This window comes from Glossina fuscipes, unplaced genomic scaffold (assembly GCF_014805625.2).
Source record: "Glossina fuscipes isolate IAEA_lab_2018 unplaced genomic scaffold, Yale_Gfus_2 221, whole genome shotgun sequence".
NCBI classification, from domain to species: domain Eukaryota; kingdom Metazoa; phylum Arthropoda; class Insecta; order Diptera; family Glossinidae; genus Glossina; species Glossina fuscipes.
Genome location: NW_023998564.1, coordinates 972,820 through 998,747, shown reverse-complemented (window position 1 = coordinate 998,747; position 25,928 = coordinate 972,820). Strand labels below are relative to the sequence as shown.

Below are 25,928 nucleotides of genomic sequence, written 5' to 3'. Positions count from 1 at the left end.
GTTTAGGGTACAAATGGACAAAGAGATATTATAGCGCGGGTATTTTAAAAAAATAGTATTAACCTGTATACAACAAGTTGTATAATATACATCCTCATGTTGTATAATATATACCATATGCTCTCAATTCTCTGAATGCATATTCCTAATCAAGGAATCGTATTAAATGTTACATTCGAATATCGTTACTACTAATTAACGGATCACTGATTTAATATATTTTCAGGATCAATAGTACTTGAGTCACAACCGATGTAGAAACCAAGTTAAACTGAACGAAATGTTTATAAAGAAGTCATGATATAAATACATCTCTTATGCAAAAAAAAAAGAAACTAAATTAAAAGATTTAAAAATACAAATTAACAGCTAAGAAAATTATATTCGGGTCGAGCTGAGGGTCTTATACCCGCCACCTTTTCTATTTTAAAAAAACTTGAACCAAAGCAAATTTTTATATTTTATAACATTGTGTGTACTGCTTTTGCCTTTTTGTACCGGTACTGCAGCATTGCCTGTTCAAGTAACAAATTTTATTATTATAGTTTTTGAGAAATGAATAATAAAATAAATTTTTTCTGCTTCTTTTAGAACAGGTTTTCTCAGTTTAAGTTGAATTGTGAGCGTGCTTTTTAACCGATTAGGTTCACTCTCAACAGCAAATGATATGGGACAACTTACAATTTTTATGCCAGATTTGAAGCCAATGTCTTCACTTTTGCAATCAGAAGTATCCGTATCACAGCCAGTGCATAAAAGGGCAGATAGACATGCTTGAATCAGTAGACAATTTGATCAAAATAAAAATGCTCTATAGGATGAAGCATCCTTGGGGACGCCGCAAATGTTTCGTCAAAATGAATAGACCACTTCGATGGCGGCGGGTATAAAACTACATTGAAGAATTAAAGAATTTTTGGTTTTTTGTCTTTTTTTGCAAATTTAAATGAATAAATTTCATTTGTAGTTATTAATCGATGTTTTTTCCTTAGATTACATTTAAAAGTTATAAACTTAACGAGCTTAAACGAACTTTTCATTTTATTGCTTTGCATGTTTCAATATTTTGGCAAACTTTCCACTTCAGTTATATTAATGGAAATGTAATGTACGAACGTTTTTATGTCTAACATTGGCATATTACTTTCGCAGTTTTATTCGTGGCAGTCGCAGAAGCTTAAAAACGTTTCTAATTACTATACATTATATGTATGCCTTTTGTAGGTGTCAATCCTTCTTTTTATTTAATAGTTCGCGTTACTGTCCGTTAAACTGTTCTTGTACGCATTGTTAGTCGTACTATTGGCGTGAGCCTGTCGTTCTATTAGCCAGCAACCTCATAAACATTTCTGCATTGTACATTCCACTAGCTGCGCTTCTGTCCGTCTAATTAACACCCTCTTTATCGCCTTCCTTTTGTTCGCTCTTATCTTCTTTTAAGTGTCTACCCATTATCCCCTGCTTTGCTGTAATTTTGAAAGTTCTAAAAATCGTTAAAATTTGTTGATCTGCAGAGATCAAAGAAATAAATTCTCCCACAATAACTTCTGCATAACTTCCCATTAAAAGAGTGAATCAAACTGGAAGAAAAGAGGAAAATTTAAAGCTTTTCCATAAATCAGGAGTTAAGGTAAAAACAGGTGGAAACACTGACTCCCGCCCTACCATTAAATACCGGTAAATCCTTGGGAGGTGGTTACCCTGTTATATGCCAAGGGTTTCAATAGATTGTCCCATGCGTTCCAAGTTCTTCACATCAACTTAGAATGCTAAAATACTATTAATCAGCGATTTTTCGCAAAATTCGGAAAATTATAATATTTTTCCATGTGACGACTTTACAACGCAACTCATTATCCGGGAAGGGCTCGGTCCAAAATAAATTAAACAGCTTTCTTTCTTAGACCAAAAGAAGTGGGTTTAAAAAACGTCATCAAAATATCTCAAAACTTGAGACCTGCAGATTGAACGCAAGAATGCAAGACGAACAGATAAACAGACTACCTTGAATGTATTCCGAGACTGCTTCTGGATTGACCGGTCTATCTCAAAACCTTCCGAACTTGATGTATACAGTCGTACAGTCTGAACGTGCGCTTATATAGTAAAGCACTGCCAATCTCATACTAGATTCGTAGCGGTATATGTTTGATTAGTTCATGCAAGGGGCGTCTGAAGGTTGTACTGTTGGCTTCATTTTAAAGATCACATCGAATCATGGAATAGCTTGGACCACCTGATTGCTTTGACAGATGGACTGAAAGTTTATGCAAAGCCTTTAAAGGCAATTATTATGTACGCATAGCTACGCTTATACTTCTTGCCCCTCGTATATTTATTTATTTATGTATTTTTAAGAATTTTCTCAATTGGTCGGTATTATGAAAAGTTTCATTAAATCGTAAAAGCTCACTTTAGTGGCAAACTGCAGTAAAATATAATACATATGAAACAAATGAGCCAGAACAAGAGATGCTATAATGAATTTTAAAAAATAAATTATAGTGTAACTAAACTCTTCTGCAATAAGTGCATAAATGCGAAAAATATTCAACTGGACATAGAAATTAAAGTGCATTTCTTTTAGACTTTTTGTCACATAAAACTTAAATGTAAGGGTAATTCATAAGACTTAAACAAGCATACTCTAAAACTCCATTATATTATGTAATAAAAACATATCTGCTACAAGTTCGCTTGTCGTGCCTCCCTTCTCATTTTTTTACTTACCTTTATTATGTCCAGCAATAAAAGTATATTAGATTTATATCAAACATTTGTTACTCTCAGAAATATTTTAGATTTCATTAATAATAGAATAATCGAATAATGGAAGCTAAAGACGATTATAACTTCAAAATTTTCTGAAACCATGCTCATGATTAAGCTCTCTTTTCTCACTGTCATTAACTAACTTCGAAAATTAGCTAAACTGATTTACGTTTACGCTTACAGTTAACAAAACGTGAGATGTTAAAATAAATAAAATAATTACAATTTTTTAAATATGCAAATTATTTGAGCTGACTTAAAGATCCGCAAGCAAATCAGGCAAAGCTGGAGTATTTATCTATAGTTTGTAAAAGTATGCTTTCATATATCATAGGTTTGCTTTCTATGAAAAATCGAATATCGTATATTATTAAAATCAAATCAAATATCGTATATTGCTAAAATTTATATAATCATATACCGTATATTACTAAAATGCATAGATTTATAAGTTCATAGAATGAAATATCATAATCTACTAAAATTTATAGGCTCAAACATTTTACATAACCAAAATTCATAGAGTATATAATAAAAATTCATAAAACGAATAATCATATTGTACTAAAATTCATAGAATCAAATATCGTATATTAATAACAATCATACAAAATTCATGTAATCAAATGTTGTTGTACATTAGTAAAATTCATAGAGTCAAATACTGTATGTTACTAAAAAAGACTCAAATATCGTATATTACTAAGATTCAAAAGACAAAACATCGCATACTGCTAGAATTCAATCAAAAATTGTGTTTTACTAAAAAGAATGAAGTACGGTGCAATACATACATAAACAATGCACTTTTTTTTGTGCATAATGTATTCAGTTGAACGCTTTTTTCTTTATAAACTGGAATCGAATAATCAAGTGGCGAAATAGAAATGTAGAAATTCTGAATACGTTATAAGCGAATATACTATATTTGCTCTTCTCTTTCCAAAAGTGTAAGCTAAAAAGGCAACGAACTGGATCCTTGATTGGCGTAAAAATCGGGGTCTATTTAGCTTTGTTCGTCTATCTGTCCACCCGTCCGTCTGACTCTAAAAATTGTGCTTGAAAAATGAAATTTGCACACTTAATAAAGGATTATTAGTGTCCTCACTAGTGTACTTATCAAAAGACTGCAATTTGCTGACAATACAGAATAGATATTGTTCTAAAAATCGTTTGTAAATATTTTAAAGAGCCATCGAAAGGGTGTGTAAAGTTCTTAGATGCGATTTAATCTCGCTGATGCAACCCTAGTTTTTAAAATATTGTACAATATATGCGCATTGTCTTAAAGTAGTGGGTAATAAGGTTTCACTTCAAGACGAGCATAACTTTCTTACTTGTTCATAATTAAAATGATGGCAGAAGCAGAAAAGTCTACTTTCATTTCAACACAACGAGACTAACTAAACTATGATAATTATAACGAACACTTTTTTCCACATACTATATTTTCATACATGTATATATACATACATATCCACGTACATAATAGGTGTTTGTACATTTGCTCAAGTGTGATGTCGTACCTATACTGTTACGTATATCATACATTCATAGTTCTAAGCTAATTTAGTTTTTCTTCTTTTCATGCAATTTAAATTTTTATTTTTATAAACCTTGTAGTAATGAAATATATAAATGAAATCAAGCCTATGAAAAAATGATTTAGTAGTAAATAAAATGGAGCAACCTCTCAAAAACGATCAGGGTTATTAAAGGCCAAAGTGGATTAAATGAATCAATTGAAACGTTTCGTGCTCTATCTGAGAATATTGTGGTTTAATATTGATTTTTTAATGGACATATTTTATATACTCTTCATAACTTTTCGAAATGCTTTGTAATTCATTATAAATTCGTCGTACTTACACATCCGCAAAGTTTTTCTCAAACAAATCCAAAAAAACTTTTTAATTCGATATACAATCTAAATATGAATAGAAAGAACAAAACCGTCATAACCATTGTAGCGAAGTTTGAGGGTCCAATAGCATTTTTTTGATTCGAGAGTGTATCAATTGACTGATCCTGCATATTAAAGCGTTCGATGACATAAATTGGAATTCAACTCGAATTTTTGTTTGTTAACGTTTTGCATATCGGCAGTTATTTATAAAACGATTTAAACCTTGAGAGTTTTCTTTTCGATGGAAAGGAAATATTTAATGAACTTCCTGGGCGTATTTTGAAGTATTAATAAAAAAAATTCTGAAAAATATTAAACATAGCGTTGTCATTGGACTAAATTTGAATTCGAAAAAAACTAAATAAAAAGCAATTGGCCTACATTCCTACACCTAGAGAAATACGAACGATTTTTCAAAATATTGATTTTTTGTGCGATTGGTAAGTGCTTAAATGAAAGGGTTAAACTGTCGACCTTCCTTTTTTCAACTAATTCAATTAAAACGACTACAGTGGTCTGCAGCTCAGTACCAATTGTCCTACATCACCGTACAGTTATTTATATAACGACTTTTGAAAGCAAGGCGTTGTGTACGAAATCTTCGAAAAAGTTGGCCGACCTACACCATTTTCAATAACGTTCGTCCAGTGTAGCAAATTTCATCAAAATATTTCGAAAAATGCGCCAAAAAAAAAAGACAGACAGACGGCGGGACAAATCAACAAAAAAACTTAAAACGATTCAGAAAGTGATTTCGAATTTTAATATAACCTTTTACTACAAGTGAAAATGGAAAATTATTTGAGTTATGCTGCGTTCCGTTTCTAAAAACCGTGTTTCAAATACCCATATATTGTCATATTTTGATTGCTTAAAATTTTGTATTGAAGGAATCATTTAATCCAATAAAAACAAAGTTAATTTTCGAAACACACAATTTGCTTTGGTGCCAGCAGGAAAGATCACGACCAAGCGATCGGAAACTTCCAATTATGCAATTATAAAATTTTGCATGCACCTACAGCTCACATGGCTATATAATGCATTTACAAAGTGGCGGCCGCCAGAAAGTGGAAAATTATGTGTTTCTTAACTGTCCACTTGATACGAGTATCAAATAGAATAGCATCGAAATTAGAATGCGGTAAATTAAGTGCGGTAGTACTAATTTAAATTTGGCGGGTGGTAGAACTTAGAGAGTTAACTATTTCTTGACAATTCAAACGCTGCGAGCATAAAATAAAAGAATTTGCAGAATAGAAAGCGAAATGAAAAACCATAAAGTAAACTATATAAATTTTTTTTTTCTAAATAAGCTATAATTTTGAAAAAAAATTGAATTTCTTGCAAATCAAAATCTCAAACACGCGAGGATTTTATATGAAGTCAAACGAAAACAAGTCCTGACCTGAAACGTCTCATATTTGCTTTCTTCAAATTTTAATTAGTAATACACTTCCAAAATTGAATTTCATATTTACCGACTACGAAAGATTCCTTAGATGAAACAATAGGACGGATAGACACACTCACAAATATGTGCGGCAAAAATGAGCTAATAAAAAAATGTATATTTTGTGCGTTACAATCGGGTTAACAAATCGGATAACCTTTCACTTTAGAACATTTTATCTATAATTTTCTAACAATTTCATTTTTCTGTGAGGAGAACATAAGTCCTTATGTAATTTTGCCTTTTATACATAAACATGTTTTGCATTACCTTTTCTGATTCCCCTATCCCTTTTTTATTTTCTTCTTTTGAAGGTTTTGGTTCTATGATTTTTTAAAGTTAAGATCTGATTTTAAATTCGCCTTCAGCTATTCGTTGCGAAATATTAAGATGAACCTTAAAATTTGCTGCGTGGGCAACCTGTTTGGATCACTTTTAGGTCCGTGCTGCCTTAATAAATGCCTTTATTTCCTCTGGTATTTACTATTTTTCTCATCCTTTTTCTATGTTTTATTCTTTACTTAATTGAAGTAGGTCTCCAGAGGATATTTAAAATTTCACTTTACAAGGTATGTACATCGGTTTCGTCAGTTTTTCTTTGTATATAGAGGGAGAAATAGAATATGTTCCCCAGAGCTTTCGACCATAAATCTCCTGTTTACCGAAGCATATTAAAGTGATTGAGAAAATCCACCGTTCAATGTTTATAAACAATAATAGCAGAGTGAAAAATGTAGAAGCGAGGAAGGAAACAAGAATATATCTTTAAATAAATGCATCATGAAAAGATGGGAAGAATTGTAAATGGACGCCGTTTGTTATAGATTTAGTTATTAAAACAGATATTAACATTTTACACTTACATACAGTAGTTTTGTTTATTCTTTTAATTAAGAGGCTTTGAAAATGGAGAAGAATACTCAAAATTCATTTTAATCTTTGCTTATGAAATTGATTATATATGTGCGCTTAGGTAGAATTGCAGGCTTGGCGTAAAGGTTTTATTAAATAGATCACTTCAAACAGAAGTATTGAAGAGAGAGTGCGTGGAAAGCAGATGGAATTTTTATTAGGGGATTAGTTCTGACTTTCCGCGGACCACGAGCCATCCCTTCAAATTGTCCATTTTTTTAGATTATATTTTATGTTTGTATTGTTCGCAAAGAAGTAAAGTTTCGCTCAAGTAATATAAGAGACTAATAAAAAGCTTAACCTTTTAGTGGTTATACACTATCAGTAGAAAGCTGCGGTTGCCAATTAATAATCGGCGTGCATATAATTTTAGTGATTTAGAAGAAGGCGTAATTATTACTAAATCGTACTGGATAATAGCGGATAAAGTATCTTTCTTAAGCTCTATTCTATTCGTGGAAAACGTTACTGCTGGATAATAGTAACCATAAATAAAATTCTATATCTATTTTCGCGATAAAATTTCAAATTTATAACTTGTTTTCATGCAAAGTAACACTTTCCGTGGGATCCCTTATATGGAGCTAGGAACAAATTGTGAACCGATGTCAATGAAATTTAGAAAAATTAATTTACTTTTCACAGACTTTCTTGTCTTTCACCTTGTTTCGTCATAGCGTTCTAAGAAATAGGTTCCATTGCAATAAGAAGCCATCCTTTTCATGAGAACGCTTATATGCCATGGCATCAAAAGGTTACATCGAGGTACAAATTTGGTACAATTAATTTTTATATCAAATAACTATTATGAACCGATTTTGGCCGTGACGTACTGGATTAGATTTCGCGCTGTACGAAAGTTTACTTTTCATAGGAACGATATGTAGGAGGATTGAAGAAGTTGTCTCTCGTAATCCAAATTCTTCACATCAATTTGGCGATCACACATATAAGGCTCTACTGCTAAGTGATCATAAAAATAATTCCAGTCAATAAATATTTTAATAGAGAGTAGAGGCAAGATATGTTAGTGGACCAACCTTCGCCAAAATATGTCACAAATTATATCATGGAGTTTCAATAACGATACCACATCATTAGATGGATGGGCAAACAGAGAGATAACCGGACCTAAATTAAATTCAGAAAATGATTCTGAATCGATCGTCATAATAAAAGGTAAGACAATCATAAGTTCTTTACATCAGCGCATACATCTGCACCAATTTAATATATGCTAAGTAAAATTCATTTCTAATTGCATACTATTAGCGTAATTAAGATAAATTTTATAGCGATGTAAGAGTAACAATCCATTGGGGCGTAAATATCGTTTCAAATTATATATAAAACACGTAAACAGACTTAATTTTACATCAAACTGTAATATATATATTAAACTTTAAAAGGGTTTTGTGAAAATTTTAAGTTCGCTTTCATTGTCTTATAAAAATCGCATTCAGATAACGGTATATGAAGAAAAAGTAGCAGTTGCTTTTTTAGATCATAAAAGCGATTTGAGCTCGTTGTTTTCAGGCTTTTAGCTTTTGGGGTAAATTAGTTATGAGAGTACTTCTCGAAACTTCTGGCGAAGACAGTTCAGGTTGCAACCGGATTCTGTGGATTGAGAAGAAGGTCAAAAAGGTGCTCTGTAAAAAAAGGCTGAATAGAGAATTTGATTTAATGCTTTTCTTTTCCTTTATTTCTCACATATAATTATTGTTCCACCTGTTGATGTTCGCGAGAAGTGTTTTTTTTTTTGTTTTTAAATAGTATTCTCTACACATACACACAAGTGTGAAAAACATGATAGTATTGTTAAAGGTCATCTAGGCGAACGCAATTGGATGAAATATATCATGTTATGCATATTTTTTCCGTTATATGTACAAGGACATGGGTGGTGTGTTTATCGGAATGTATGGCATTTTTGTGTTTTTAAATGAATACACATGATAGGCGTTATTTATCCGATGCGTGCTCGCGTATGAATAATTAGGGCTTTCAAGAGAAAAGAAAAAGCAGGCGGCGGGCGCATAGCGTATGTAAGTTCACCGTTACAATATTGTATTTAATTTTTTCAAACATCTTACTTTTTCTTTTCCTTCCGTTTTCTTTCTATATCTCGCCGATTAGTTTTAGTATTCAAGGCACGTATACATCTAATGTAAAATAACGTTTAACATATACATCTGAAATAAAATATCTGAGGTATCTTCCCGTTTCTCTTGAAAACAAGACAAGATTTAACTTTCAAACAAATGCCCATTTTGTTTAAAACCACACTTTCTAATTCTGTGGTTGCGGTTGGAATTATCAGACTAGAAAATTAAGTGAATCGTAATAAAGGATCGCATATAATGTCTAAATGTATTTTAGTTTTATCTCAGTAATGATCTCTTTAAATTCTTATTCGTTGATTTCCAAGTATCATTTACAAGATTTTTATTTTTATATGCTCTTGTATACTTTACCCAATCAAAAAAAGGTGCATTCTCTGTTGCTGGGATCTTCAGTACTCTCGAAAAGTTTTTATTACAATTCCAAAATTTCTTCTATATTTAACAATGGGCGACACTAGATTTGCTACTATAGTTGTGATGTCAAACAATACGAATGGACGTGTATATTTTCGATAAGTTTAAAGAGCTGAAAGCTCTATCTTGGCATAAATCCACCGGTATCCTTTCTCGCAACTTGAAACTCGTCATACATGTCCTTAGTTAAAAAAATGTTTTTCGTTTTTTTTTTTAATGTGTGTGTGTGTGTGTAAGACAGCGACAGCCAGAAAGACTAAAAAGTGCAGATAAAGAATGATTAATAGAGAGGCGGCTGCAGCCTAATAGAGCTGTGTACCCAATCGGTAAGTGTTACCCCTTTACCGACTGGAGACCTACTACAACCAAAGTAAACCTTGCCGCGCTGAGATTTGAACCCGCGAATACTGACTTATTAACCGCGGATCTTACCTGCTGGGCTACGCTTGCGAATGAAAGAAAAAATTGAATTAAAATAAATGTTTGCAAAAATGTTATAACTTAAAGCCTTTCAACTCACAGAACGACATTTTTTTGTTTATGTTGCATACCGAACAACCATAATCGGATTGCGTTATGCTGCCGCTCGTTTGAAACGTGATGTTTCTGCCTGCAACTTTTAGACAAGAAATTTTATTTTTCATTAATTGGGTCAAAAATTATATTAGTAGAAAAATCATTGAAAGTTTTGAAAAAATATACGGTACTTACTAACAGACGAAATATTCTGCTAATGGAATGTCGATAAAAAAATGTTGGATCGGACTTCCATTGGCGATGTTTGAAACATGTTATCATTGTCAGCGACGAAAAATGGGTGCAAAAACGAATATTTGATTCGATAAAGATTTTGATCGAAGCAAGATGAATTATCACAAACGACTTCAAAGATTGATCTAAATCCACAAAAGTTCTATTTTTTAGTTAATGTTATTAAAATACTATTATTTATTTAATATTATTAAGACTAAAGTCCTAAAGTACTTGCATCTAAAAGCTATCAGCTTTATTGAAAACTCTGCCGCACCAAAGATTTGAACCTATGATCATTGATTCGTTAGTTGAACTTAAAAATATTCAAGCTGCATAAAAGAAGAATAAAAAAATGCTACAAAAAATCTTTTAATCCATTATTTTCTCCGAGCTATTATATTATATATTATACATATATATTATATATTCACTAAAAGAAATTAATTTTGCGTCAAATCGCAAACTTTGTCGGCAAAAATGAAGCGAATTTCTTTGGAAGTTATTTGAATTCCATATTTATAGACGAAATAAGTTTTGAGTGAATGCAGTATAGTACACTGAGTATAGATGACCAATCTGAGCCTTTCAGGACAATTTTTATATCTTTGCTTAAGCTAAATCAGTGGACGATTCTGTCCGATAAACGTTGCCAATTAAACTCTAAGCCTTGCCCTTAGCCGAAATTTAATTTTGTATACTGTAAAGGACATCTGATGCTGATTTCTGATCATTATAAGATAATAAAATTATTTTGTCGTTCTATAAACTCTGAGCTCGCAATTTTTGGGGTAATATATTTTGATGAAATTGGGTACACTGACGTGCTTCGACCTGAAAATAAACGCTATGGAAACATAAAACAGGTTCGGAGAAAGTTCAATTTAAGCCAAAGAGAATGTCGTTTTTGCGTTAACTTTCATTATACAATACGAGAAAGATTCTAATACTTACTGACTGGCAGACTATATTTCTCTTATCATCTTTCAAAATGTCAGTTTTGCTAGAGTTCCTCATTGCCATTCATTTATTATTATTGCGGCAGGGAAAGCTTAACGGTATAGTTGCTGTTGTTGTTCTCGCAACACTGAATGCATGCGCAGAAAATCCTATATAAAGTATATATGGAGGTGCCTGTATGCGATTTTCATCCGTATATCACCGTCAACTACCTATTGACCTTTATTCTAAACACAAAAGCCAAGTTTTCATTTAAAAAAGAAAATATTAAACAAGATGCAAATCCAAAACATCAATGAAATGTTTAACAAAACTGCCTATTAAACGTAGTGTTAAATATTACGGATATATGTTCCATTTAAAAGCCGTAAATAAATATTTTTGAACAAAAGATTTAATTTGCTTTACATACGTAGTTATAAACATTTGTTATTTATATTAAATATTAGAACTAAGCACATGGCCCTCATTCAAATTCATCGACTATTTCATAGCGAAAAGCCAGGCAACAAACTGATGCTCATAATGATTACCGCGGAGATGATAATGATGACGATGATGATGGGAATGTTAATTATGAAAATGAAAATGAAAATGATTTCGATGTGGACGGCGATATCGGCGTTTGCCATGTTGTCGATGATGTAAATAACTATAAATAACTTAATGACGTTATTATTATAATGAATTTAAAACAAACACATAAACAAATTATTTTCAATCTAAATGCTTTCGAATATCGGAAAATCGTTTTAAAACAAAAATCTCCTTTTTTCTATGTTTTTTCCATTTAACACCAATAAAAGCAAATAATTTAGTGTTAAAGCAACGATTTGAAATTTATGCGATATATTTTTTGAATTTCTATGAGTGGTATATGAAATATTTGCAAAAACCAGAACTAATGAATAATAAAAAAGAAAACATTTTCAATATTTTTAACAATAAAATATTATATTATAATAAAATAAATGCACAAAAATGAGATCATTTCAATATTTGCTTAACTTTTCAAAAATTTCCGTCTTAACCGATTGTAGAGTGTTACACTATTTGTGGGTACCTTCATTCGTTTACATGTTTTTTTTTTTTTTATTTATTTATTTTTTTTTAATTAGAATTCTAACATAGTTTGCCTTTAATGTCGTGTGGGTGTTCGTTAATTTGTGCTTTGTTGAGAAAAATTTAGATATTTTTGATTCAACCAAAATCTTCAACAGTACTAAATATACTCAGTTTAAATTATATATAATATTTTAATTGTTATCTCTTACACTATTTGTGGTACAGAGATGTAAATAATACGCAGGAACACTTTTTTTATTATACTGATCGATTCAGGATCACCTTTTAAATCACACAAAAACAGATGTGGAGAAAAGTTGGTACACCGAGGGACGAATATTATTAATTAATGGTTCACATCGGACCACTTCTGCTCCGAACATGTCCCATACAATATCTTATTTGAAAAATTGTTACTTGAAAAATTTTTTTAATTTTCAGAACACCAGAAAATTTTCAGAAAATTACCAATTTCGGCTTACAAAGGTAATTTGATATGAAGATTGGATTAAATAGACCCTTTTAAGACAACAAGCCTCGGTTGGCATGGATACTGAACTGTTTGCAAACTGTTTTTTAAATTTTTTAAGTATGTAGCACCGATTTCGCATAAAAATTAACTAGAAATATAGAAAAATGGGGTATCTAATGACTATGTTTGGCTGATTACATCGTGTTGACTTGCTTTTGGTACAGGTTTTTGGTTTCTTTAATTCTTTATAATTATTCTTACGAAAATTAGCGAATTATATACGTGGATTTGTATAATATCCTGCAACTTGTTTTTGCACCTGATGTCTTTATTTATTTGTTGTCTTTTCATTCGGATGCATACAAAGCACATACGAATCTGTGTGATTTAAAAATATATATATACATGAAAATGTGTGTAGATACGCACTTATAAGTTATTTTATGCATATGTGCTAGTATACACACACGGGAGCAAAAAATCGCATACCTGCTAACACTTTTACTTCGAACCTAAATAAATGTTTATTAAATTAAAATTAGATTGCAAACATAGCTTAAACTAAGCTAAAGAGCATACTATTAGCTATTGCAAAACACGCAATGCTTACGCTTTATCTTCAAAGTCATTGCAGTAGCAATCAAGCAAGAGAAATATCCAAAATCGCTCGTTTCAGGTAACGCTGTTTCCGCCATTTTGAGCAGGCATAAAAGGATAGAAATGACATCATTTGCAGATCAACTTGCAGTCTGAAAGATTCTTTTCCGAATACGAGATTGCTCAGAACAAGGACATACCGGATACCATACCGGAAGTAGGGCCTTATATGGTTATACTAATTGACAGAACCAAAGCAAAGATGGCAGTTAACTTCGAGCCGATATGCTGTACGATGTGTATTCCAGCGATATCTAGAGACCAGCGGCTATGCTTAGCAGCAAGGAAGTAGCCGAAAACGTGTTACAATACAGGGAGATGGTGGTTTACTTGTTACAATATCACAACTAAATGGCCGGTTGAATGCAATTCATTTCGGCAAAGAGATCCAGGAAGTTAGAGCAAGGGGAGCCAATTGCAAAGCGGAAACGACTTGCCCGCAATTAACTACGGCCCATTGATGAGCACGCCTTCAGTTCTCTCGAGAACATATAGCAGCTGTAGTGCGCCAGGCCCTGATAGAGGTTGATGCGTCTGTTATGGTGTGGCCTGCTTGAAGCGTAGATATAAATCTCGTTGAACACGTGTACGTATGCGAGCAGAAAAAAGGAGTACGAGCCAAAAATACGGCGTCTTGATTTTAATCTGCATTGTAGGACTGCGATCTGCATCTACTCCATCATTGCGTTAAAAATTTTGGTAATAGCCTATATTTTTTTTTGGATAATCTTGAAATTTACTGGACACTATATGGTCCTAACGTGTAATTTAAACTTGCTTGGACGGCTCGTGTACTCAATTCTTGAATTACAAATAAATAAATATCTTCTTATTACTTTTTTTCTGTTGTTTTATTGCTATTATAATCATTTTGAAAATCAAAGATATGGTTTTAAAAAGCTAGCAGTGTTTACTTTAACTTAATTTAAGTTAAGTTTGCAGCCTAAAACTAATATCTGCAATATTTCGATTTGAAGTAAAAACGTAGGAATTATGCTACTTTTGTTGCTCTCGAGTGTATAACACATACTTATGTGTGTAGAATAATTTAATTGCAATATTGTTATTGCTCTATACATGTATTCTTTTCTGTGTTAACTATAGACACATATAACACATTTTTAAATCCGTTCTTTGTATTAAGAATCGCTTCTTTTTTTTTTTAGTTTTCAGAACCAATCCGCAACTAAACGATAATATAAAATTCGCGAATGGAATCTATGCAAGTATTCGTAATGTGAATTTATAAGAATTGTTTGTGTGGTTTTTTAAAACAACTAGGTGGATTAAAATCTAATCTCATGGTAATCATTTAAATAATTTAAACTTCTTTCTTTAAGCTCCAACCATCGATTCAACTCGTAATCAATTTATAAGCAAATATAAGTTTTAAGTCAGCTTACTCCCATTTAGTTCACTCTTTTTCACCTAAGTTGATAAAAATTTTGTTGTCAAATTATTAAACGGAGGTTAATGGGCTTTTGGAAGTTTATGACCAGTTGAGGAAAACCATCAAAAACTATTAGATTTGACCTAACAGCTGGTGTTAGCAATGTGGCGAAGATAAAACTTTGTATAAATATTGAAGATTGCATATCGTTTTGTTTTGAAGAAATAAAAGAAAGAAATAAAAGAAAAAAACGATGAAAGTTTTATAGTTTATTGTGAATATAATATCGCGGAAATAGGAAAGGCGCAGTTTTATACACAATTTGTTCTGGTATATAGCTGTTGGTAATGCTATAGGCATTCTGTGTAAATGATATCAGCAATTTATTGTGAGAGTACATATAAAAGTGCAAGCGTAACGTGTTAATATTGCACGAGGTTACCGCGCGAACATAGAACGTACACTATTAATAGAAAAATTAGTTGAATTAGTCTAGAATCGTTGTTAACGTTTTGATAGACATACTCCGGATAAAATAGGCGGAACTCGTAAATTTCGAATACTTTGTTTTTGCCACAAAGCTCCAGGCTTTCAACCCTATTGCAGACTCTGCTATTGTATTGAAGTTTGCGTTGTTATGAGATGCAAAACCCTTGTGAGAAGTCAAGAAGAAAATGACGCCAATGGCGCGGTTTAACAGCAACTACATTGACAGGTAGGGGCGTCTCTTGGCGTAATTGGGTTTGATAATTAGGTACAGGAATTGTGAAACTTATTGTAAAATATCAATAGTTCGTGAATTATCGTAGAGATTATATATTTAAGTAAAATTCGTGTTGAATGAAAAAAAGTTTAAGAAAAATATAAAAAAAATTGTCAGTAATTCTTCCGTTAGATTTTGTATACAATATTTAAAAATATATTATATCATCAATAAGTAATCAAAAGTACAAATTTTTCTAGCGTGTACTTAGTAGTAGGGTTTAAATCCATTGGAAGTGCATTTACCCCTTGTAGGTTCTTTTCCTCAAAAACAGACAGGCTTCTTGTCAGAGGTATATCAGATTCGACTAAGAAGCTAAACGAACAATCATATGTGAGGAGGTAAAGTCGTGTTCTCGTTTTGCTCTCACATATTTTTCGTTTACGTAGAGGATGCTGGTTTTAGGTTATACATAAATAAAATAAGTAGCATTAGGTAGCGGTAAGTTAGGAATAAGCAGACGGCGACTGACGACGCCAAAAGGAAATGCATAATAAAACTAATAGTCTCTTATGGTCAAGATTGTGAGTATTGCAAATGGTATGTATGTCTCTAATCATCCTGACTATAAATGATCCTGTGGAAAGGCCTCTGTTCCGGCGATCTCATACTTGCCCACCAGGAAGGAACCTCGCGGAGCTTGTATATGATATTGAAATCGATTTAATCACTTCTATCTGTCTGTTTTACACCCGCGCTAGTCGTAGTGCAAAAGTATACTAAGTTTATGCCACTGTGTGCAACACTCAAAGGAACATGGGATAGAGACACATTTTATTACAGCAATCATTTCAGTATCACTTTCTATATCAATCCAAGGATGTCCGTACGTCCATCCGTCTTGTTCGCTTGCGCCCAATCTATAGGAGAGATTTTTGATAAAATTCGGTCCGCCAACATACTTTGCTCCGGGGATTAATTCGACCGCTTTCCACACAACACTTTATTTTAGAAAGTCAGTATGTGAATAAGCGTAATGGTGTAGGGTATTTAATGGTGTCCATTTAAGGCATTTTTGCTTGCTTTCGTATCAGATTTACTTGAGTTGGTTTGTTTTCTAAAATCGGGGTAACCTATGATTTTCTTATTTGCTTTGAAGTTTATTTAGCATCTTAAAAACCAGAAAGAACTTTTTGTTAAAGATATCCCACGGTTACCAGGTGTTCACAAAATCTATTGCTCGACTAAATTTTTACACCTTCAAATAGTATGTAAACTTATCTGAAGAAACGTTAGCTTTGTTTGACATTTTCACAACCCTACTAGGAAAAACACCTCCGAAGCGTTAACTGATTTTAATTTTTATTTATAGTTTCACACAAAGAAAAGAAAGAAAATTGACTCATTCTCAGGTGCTGTAAAATGATATCTGCTCGATATTTAAATGTGTTTTTTTATAATAAATATTGCATGAAAATGATGTCAATAATGAGTTTTCATTATAGATGCTATATAAGTACAAAGTAAAAACCATCCAAATTATCCGAATTATTGGATGCGACATAGAGGAAGAACTTCTTTTTATTAACATTGGGTATATAAATAAATTTTGTCTTCAAATTTTTTTCTTTTTTTTTTTGATGTGACCGATAGTGATGACGAGGAAGAAGTGAGAAAAAATAGAGCAAAAGAAAGAAAGAATGAAAAGACATAAGGAGGAAGAAGCAGTAGCCCAGCGGGTATGTGCCCAATTGGTAAGTATGACGCCTTTATGGACTGACTCCTCACTATAGTTACGAACAATGTAAATTATACCGCACCTATATTTGAAACCGAAGACATTGACTTGGCATTCGCGATTATTTGGTTGCATCATAAAACACAGCTGACGCGTTCATGTCTTTCAAAATTTTAGGTATACGTAGTTTGGGCGTTAATTTCTGTACGGTATAGTTCAGTTAAGAAAGTGTGAAGAAGTGGACGGCACTGGGCTGTTTTAGTTTTGAACCGGAAAAAATGCGGCCTAAGCTATGGTAGTGATTGAATTGACTTGGAGTGGAGATGCTGTAAGTTGTAAGTACGGTTGGAAAATGGTTCAAAAAATATTAGAATTGAAAACGATGCGAAATAAATAATTTTTAAATAATGCGTTCTCCAGGGCGCTCTTTGTTACTGACATTACAACCACCATTTTTAAAACGTTGAAACCAAAATAGACAATCGCGATACGATGCAGCAGCATCATTATAGGCTTCCAAAAGTGTTTGATGAACTTTAGCAGCAGATTTCTTCAAATCAAACCAAAAAAAGTTATAAATATCGAAAATGGAATTTTGAGCGCTTCATGATTAACGTCTGTATGCACTGAATAACTGAATAATAGTAAGAGATTGAAAATTGTTATTTTATGTAGCCAAAGGCGAACCGCAGTGTGTATTGATGCTTCGCCTTACTATATCTTTTTTACCAATAGATGTCGCTGATCAAAATATGCGCAACCATGAATTTTATCAAAACAAAAGTATCAAGGATTTATTTACATATTTAATACAATAATTAATATGGAACAAAAAGCTTTTGTACAAAAAACTTTACTTGCGTTGAATTGTTTTATCATTTGTAAAAACGTGGTTTTTTAAAGTTGAAAACATAGATATTTTTTCATGGAGTTGAAATATTACTAACTCAATTACTTGCCTCGATTTGGCTCGTATTACTGAGAAGAGGGGAGATAAATATAATGCTAAACCAGGCGCAGTCAGATACTTTTTGCAAGATCAGCTTCCGACCGTCACTCATAATCAAGTAATTCCGTATGAAGAACCATCACTGGTTATTACGGTTGCATTATTCTCTTCTTTCTTTGTGCTCTAGTTTTTCCTTTAAGTCTTTCTCTTGTGATATAATAACGACTCTGAAGAGCGTAAAAATGTATTATAAGACTTTACTGCAGCCATAGGGTTAGAAAAAGAACGACTCCACGATAAATAGCTCTTAACTTTTAGGTCAATATCAAAGCAAAAAGGAATCAAAATGAAGCGCCTTAAGAAAAAATTGTATGGAGATTATTATAAGTAAACTACATTTAAAAAATTTTTCCTGTTTAAGATTTCTTGTGGTACCTTAATGGATATATGGCACTTACACAGAGGTAATTATTAATATAATCCAAGTGAAATCTTTTCAGTAGGTTCTTCTGAAAAAGACGTTGATTAGCCGTTAGAAATAGATTTTGATTTGGATTTCGATCACTTTTCTCGTATATTATTTTTGTTTTTTTTTTATTTGCTATAATAACATATAATTATATATAATAACATTATATATTTTTGCTTTTTTAATGCACGAGTTTTATAAATTAATGTCTCTTACCGATGCTATGATTCTTAAAGAGCGTAACGTAACACAATTCACTTTTTTTATGTTTATATATGTATTAAGCAAATGTTGCCTTTAACCGCATATAAAAATCAAACAGCTTGAGTGTATTTTCTCTGTAGTTAAGTAAAAAAAAAAACAACCCCAAAATCAAAAAAGCAAAAATAAAACACAAATTACTTTATATTGTGTTTACTGCGACAGAGATTTTCATTCCATGTCGAGAGTTTCCCGTAAATCCGTGTAATTGATCGCTACGTTGTGCGAGGGGCAATGTCCGCGTTGAACTGAAAATTTCACATTTAAAAATATTTTGTCTTTGCTTTACGAATACAGTTGTATGAGTGCAAAAATTATTGGCGCTTCTTTTGTTGTCGCTATTATTCGTTAAATTTATTTTACAAACAAATGGCTGAATATGCGCTGACGCGCATGTGTTATACAGTTTTTCTCAGTGACGTCACAAAAAAGCTTCTCCAGTCACTCATACATAAACCACTAATGATACTGCTGCTGCTGCTTGCCAGCACATTTACAAAGATTTATTTGTATTTTCCTTTTCTTTTTTTTTTGCTTTCATTTATTTCAAATACAACAAAGTGACACGATAGTATTTTTGTAGTAAGATTTCCTATGTTCGTTTTCATTAAAGCATCTTTTGTTTCCTCTCTCTCTCTCTCTCTTTTTGTCTCATTTGTCGTTGCTTCACGCGTACTTCAAGTCAAACAGAAATATTAATATTATTAATAACAATTTTATCATTATCGTTACAATTTTCATAAATTTGCTTCGCTTAGCAATCGCAGAAATAAAACTACTGCAAAGCATTTAGTAGGTGGTAAAGTAGGAATGGCATAAAACTTTCTTTTTTAAACCAATTACCGAAAGATGAGGTGTACTTTTTATCCAAACGTTTGCAACATCCAGACGCAACCTATCATCACCATCTTTTAAACCGATGTAAGCATGTTCGCCTGTTTAGTTGTTCGTCGGGAGTAAACAGCCCCCTGGCCTCAATAATAAAGTTATCGACTTCAAATTCGGCATAAACATTGGAAGTTCTTCCACGCAGACAGATATTGAAAATGGGCCAAATCGATCGAAGAACACGATCACAGCACAATATGACTTTAGCCCAACTTAATTTTCAAAAATAAAAGCAATTTGATTTTTTGCTCCCCACTTATAAACTATGGCAGATGCAAGGATAAAAGTTTGGAAGTATGTTTTGGTGATGCGCTTGCTGTACCTATACAAAAATGCAAACTTCTTTGACATATTCTGCTTATTACTCATAAGATGAAAATTATGCGGTACATTCTTCCCATGAAGATACGCTACCTGTCTAAAAATGTGTTAATTCTAAAATAACTCTCATGGGTTTCAAATAAAAGGACTTGGAGAGTAGAAGACGATAAGTTAAGTGTGTTAATCCTAAATTAAACATCGCGGCCATCACGTCGTTGTACGACTGATAACGGCGATAGGTAAAAAGATTCGGTCGCGGCGGAATATAAGTTTCGTACTTGTTTTTTTTTTTGCTTTATTTCTTAATTTCCAACACTTTACCTTCACATTAAAGAATGATGTAAATGCTGCACTTGAGAGAATATTTCGCCTTGAATTGTCGTCGCTTCTTATAGGCATTTCGGCTTCATATTGTCTTCCATTTTGGTTGGCAATAATGTTTGTTTGTTTTTATTATAAAGTATCATGAAAATGGCTTTTCTATTGGCAGAATATCAAAATAGCTCTAATAACTTTATTTTATTTTGCAGCAACGAAACTGTGAACAAATTCAAATAACAGCAAACATTCCAAATATTCACATACTCGCATTCTGACCAAGATTCGGTTACACTTAGAGTAATTTGCATTCAAATGGATGACTATGCAGTAAATTTATAAAAGTCTATATATAATATTTGACTATAGTTTAAGAGCGAGAAACCAATAAAGCTGAAATTAATGTTTTTCTCAGAATTAAGGCCGAATTTTCAAATGTTTAGACCTCAAATAAAGCATCAAAGATATCACTTCGTAATCAGCGCAGTTGGAGTTGGAGAGGGGTTCGGTAATGCCTTATCGAAAAGCTACATAAAAAGAAAATTGAATCTTTTAGTAATGGGGAGAATTTTGGATAGAGAAAGAGATGCAATTAAGAGGCACGTGCTCAACGGACCTTAAATCTTCGGCAAAAACGAAAATCAAAGTTTCAAATATTTCAATTTCAAACAAAATATCATCGAGTAAAAAAATTCATCAGCATTGAGAGGGCGTGGCTGATTTTTCCTACTTTTGTAAAATAATTTTGTGGAAACTAAAGACGCACAAAGGTGTTCCCAGTTTTGCTTGTACGGATATGTGGGTGTTGTAGGCGTGTCCTTTGATCTATTTGGGCCATTTTTAAATTTTTTGCAAATTCGTAGGCGATATCTTCTGCTTTGTGAACAGACAAACAGATGGACAGACGAGCAGACGGACATTTTTAAATTGATTCAAATTTAGATGATAGATCAAGAATATAATACTTTGTGGGCCTTTCGAAACCTCTTTCTGGGCGTCGAAAACGTTTTGACAAAATGAATATACCGCCTATCCTTCGGTGATAGAAATATCAAAAAAAACATTATCCATAATCGAGTAAGCCGCCAAGGGGCTTGTAAAATGCTTTAGGTGAAAATTGCTGCGTAATGTAATGTTTTTTCCTTTACTACTGGAAATAACGGTCATTATAACTAATTCAACATCTCTCGGAGAAGATGCTCTTTCAAATGAGTTTCTGTGCGACACCTTGTAGACACGAATAACTTATATGCTTAGTATATATATTCGAAAATACAGTTATTATTATTATGATTTAGACAGAGAAATAAGTTCTAAGACAAAAATCTTAAAGCACTAAGACTATCGGCTTTATTGAAATCTCTACCGCCCTAAGATTTACGCCCACCATCGTTCTGTTTTTAGATGTTAAGCATTTACATTTCGAATTAATATAAGAATTACTTTATTTACAAAAAGCAGTGAAAACATTGCAATTGGACAAGATTCGTAGACTTCTTTATTTTTAGGTTCGTCATTAAATTCCAAAAATTACAGCTTATTTGCATTTGAGGGCGTACTACTCATGGGAGTCGGTCTCAAAAGTTAGCCCTACATTGCTCAAATTTTGCTACCTTCTAACTTTTGTGTCAAAGTACTATAAGCGACCAGTTTTCATTATAAAATATTAAAAAGTATAACTTTTTGCCGCATAAAGCCTTGGTTTGCGTAGGAGTGGCCATATGGAAGGTACATTAAAAAATTGACCCATGCGAACCAAATTTCCCACATTAATTTAGAAAGCCGAAAAGCAATTACGTAGTGATTTCTTTTGGGATATTTTGGAAATCGCAATTATTTTTCGGGTAAGGCGTTTTTCAAAGTTAACCGCTAGAAAAGTGCAATCAATGGTCGCAAAAGTGTTTCTATTTGCATTAGGATTTCCCCTTGAGCTAAAAGATGTTAGAATGCTAAATTTTACTAAAATACTCTGATTGAATGCAAAAATCACGGATAGATGTCAGACGGACAGAGAGACAGCCAGACAGACAGACATATGCGGAGACACAGAACCGTAAACCGATTGAGATAATAATTCTGATTCGATTGGAATAATAAACGGTGGGTATATCGCAATTACTACTGGGTGCTACATATATCTGCCCAAACAAAATTAAAGAACTACAAAAGGGACTGTCTTTGCTATACATATGGCAAGTAAGTTCACGTTCTTCCTGCAGCACAATATTGTTTAAATTCCGAACAGCGAATGTATTCGTGACATATACATAATAACAATTATTTGTTATCTTTGAATAACTTGCTACAAAAGATATTTAGATCATGTTAAAAGATATTTAGATATGTTTTGGTTAATTGTACTCGATTTGTGTTCTGAGTAGTGCGTGTTTTCTTTTCGTCTGCTCGCGTCTTTTCAGTGTTTTTGCTAAAAATGGTTATCGCGGATACTGTATACGCTTTTGTTTCCTCTGTATATAATAAAAAAATTGAAAAAAAAAAAAACAAAAAAGAAAAATAAAATTAAAAACATTGAAAACAATTGACATTTTCCTTTAGTAGTTTCCAAATTTTTTCCAGTGAGTGATCTTTTCCCAAATTCATAAGTAATAGACAACCATGAGGCATTAATGCTCCGGGGCCGCCAGATAAAAACTCAAATAGATTTCATCTATTAGCGGACATATCCCCCCAAAGAAAAAAAACTAAAAAAACTCAGACTTTCCGGTGTTGTCAATTAGTAACATATACTCTTATTGACAAAAAATGTGTTGTTATTTCTTCAACTGATGCTAGCATAACAATTTCACAAATCAGTCCTTTTGCAATAAAAAAGCCCTGAATAGCATTACGACATATACAGACTTTATCTCGATTGTACGCGATGGGAATTTACTTGTCCTCGCTGGGAACACGCGCGCAACCGAAAAACCCATTAAGTCGAAATCTTTAGCTAATTTATGTGCTATTTCTGCTAAATTACATGACAAACTGAACTCAGTTAGACGCGTAATTTATGCCGCTTGCTTAAAGCACGTGCCGGAAGATGCAATAGTTCGCGAAATGGGCAATCAAGGAGTGACTGAAGTTTATAAATTCACTAAATTAAATGACGACGGAGTAAGTTATTGTGGGTTTATGGCACCGCTTTAAAAGATGTCCTGATCATGATCATTTGTTATTATACAAAAAGGCCAATGCCCTATTCAGGAAGGAATTATGAAAATCAAAGGCACATAGTTTCAAACTTTTTTCGAAAAGGATTCACAGAAATACATCAATGAAAGTTGTCTGGAACAAAATCAACAGGCTCAATGGGACTTCATATCTAAAGGAAATTTCTGCCGTCTGCACTCCCAAAGGAACTTTAACTGATGCAGATGAGATTTCTAATTACTTTGAAAAAGTGTGTTGCGAATAATTCTCTGATAGCAACTTTTCCAGTGCTTTCATCGAAAGTAAAAGGACTCCAGTTCCTCTTTCAAATGCTATTGACAGTTGTGCCTTTTACCTGGAAAATTGCATACCTACCTTAGAACTTGAAAGTCGTTCGAAAATCGAAATGGAGGACACCCGGTCTAGACCGCATCTTATACCAAATGATCAGTGCTCTGTTTAATTCAAGTGAAAAGAAATTATTGGACCTATATAATACGGTATTTTTGACTGGCCATATACTCACACGTGAAATCTGGCAGCAGTTGTTTCAACTCTAAAGTCGAAAAATGTCTCCATCGCATCGGACTATCGGTCAATCTTTTCATTAACTTGCGTCTCAAAAGTATTTGAAAAGATTGTAGTATCTTGGTTTCTTGAGTTCAAGAACCTGATTACAAAGCAACAAGTTGGTTTCAAGCGGGATGGAGGGTGCATTGACGCTCTTTTACATATTGATTATTTTACAACTCTCTCAATTGATACCGAAAAAACATTTTCCAGAGTTGGTCTTCATGTTATTTTAAGGCTCTTGAAGTCATGGAATGTTGGACCCAAATTCTTTAACTACCTCAAAGCATTCACCGTATCGAGAATCGAACATTGTCTTTACGCTAACGATGTATACATTTTAACAAAAGAAAAAGTTACACGAAGGCAACATCCTCGAATCTATTGCACGAGAGATCTCCATATGGGCAAACTCGTCAGGGGCTAAAATTTCTATACAAAAATCAAAAAAAATGCACATATGTCGAAAACAAATGTGCGATGCAGGAAACCTACTGATGCATATTAACGACTTACCAGTACTCAATGTGCAGACGCTCCATGTTCTCGGGCTCACGTTTTCCAACAATTATCGTTGGAAAGCACACTGTCTTCGGTTAAAAAACTCCCTTTTAACAAGGGTAAATTTCATACAATACGTCGCTTGGATATGCGCACATTAACACCATTGGTTATCTTATCAAAATATTTGTTTTAAACAAGATTGACTATGCTTTGATAATTTATGGCAATAGCTGCAAATCTAATATCAACATCCTAAAACCGGCTATCACCAAGCCCTCACAGCAAGTTGCTACGCTTTTCGGACGACGCCCATAGATAATGTTATAATTGAAACTGGTCTCCCGGCTTTAGAAAATAGACTTTCTTAGTTAAAAGCTAAAGTAGTCCCCAAGCTATTTAATTCAAACAAATCTATTCTCGATTAGGATGTGAGAAAGATTATTGTTACCAAGAACATTCCAAAGTCACCATCTGCAATTGACAATTATTTCTGCATCGCAAAGGAATTGAGCATTCCCTTAAAAATTTCCCGCTCTTTTGGTGTTAAACCTCCCTGGATTTTGACAGACTGCTCTTTTGACATCTCATTGTCTATGCACAAGAAAGAAGATACTCCAAATTACGTCTTCAGGAACCTTACAGCTGAAAAAACCCAAGTACTGGAGAGTAACGGTTGGAATCTTTTATATACAGATGGCTCAAAATCTTCTGGTCACCTGCTTGTGTCGTGGTAGATGCTTCAGGTTCTTGTCAATCACATATTTCACGAAAGTTCTTCAATTTTCACAATCGAAGCCAGAGCTATCCTTCACGCTGCGAACCTTTCCCATAAAGACAAACTCAAAACCGTCATTGTTACTGACAGTTTGGCTGTATTGGAAGCTACAAGGAATCCTTCGACTTCGACATCAACAAATTAAGGAATATCATTACATTATTGGGAAATGAGAAGGCTGATCAAGCGGCGAAGTACGTTGCTTCTGCACATCTAATTATGGATGATATCATGGAAAACTTAAATCTTCAAAGATACATTGGAGGGAAAGTTAAACACAAAATTACAGAAGGAACTACACTACCATCATCAGCACAGCTCCTCTATTAACCCTCAATTAATTCCAACAAATGTTGAGAAAATCAAGACCCAATCCTTTTGGAGAATTCACCTTGGCTGTATGAT

At 33.0% G+C, this 25,928-nt stretch overlaps 1 protein-coding gene across 7 annotated transcripts in view; it reads right to left on the bottom strand.

Annotated features, from left to right (window-relative positions):
* Window positions 1–19,238, bottom strand: part of LOC119642291 (GTP-binding protein REM 2) — a 58,065-nt gene extending 38,827 nt beyond the window's left edge. For 2 of the 7 annotated variants that reach the window (XM_038041385.1, XM_038041389.1), the window contains exons 1-2: window positions 18,950–19,238; window positions 18,723–18,865 (exon numbers count right to left, since the gene is read on the bottom strand). The gene's annotated coding sequence lies outside the window, so the exon portion shown is untranslated. Of the gene's footprint in view, window positions 1–10,100; window positions 10,477–18,722; window positions 18,866–18,949 lie in introns of those variants that run through there. The other 5 variants (XM_038041386.1, XM_038041391.1, XM_038041387.1 and 2 more) reach the window with 3 other exon arrangements.
* Window positions 19,239–25,928: the final 6,690 nt, after the last annotated feature.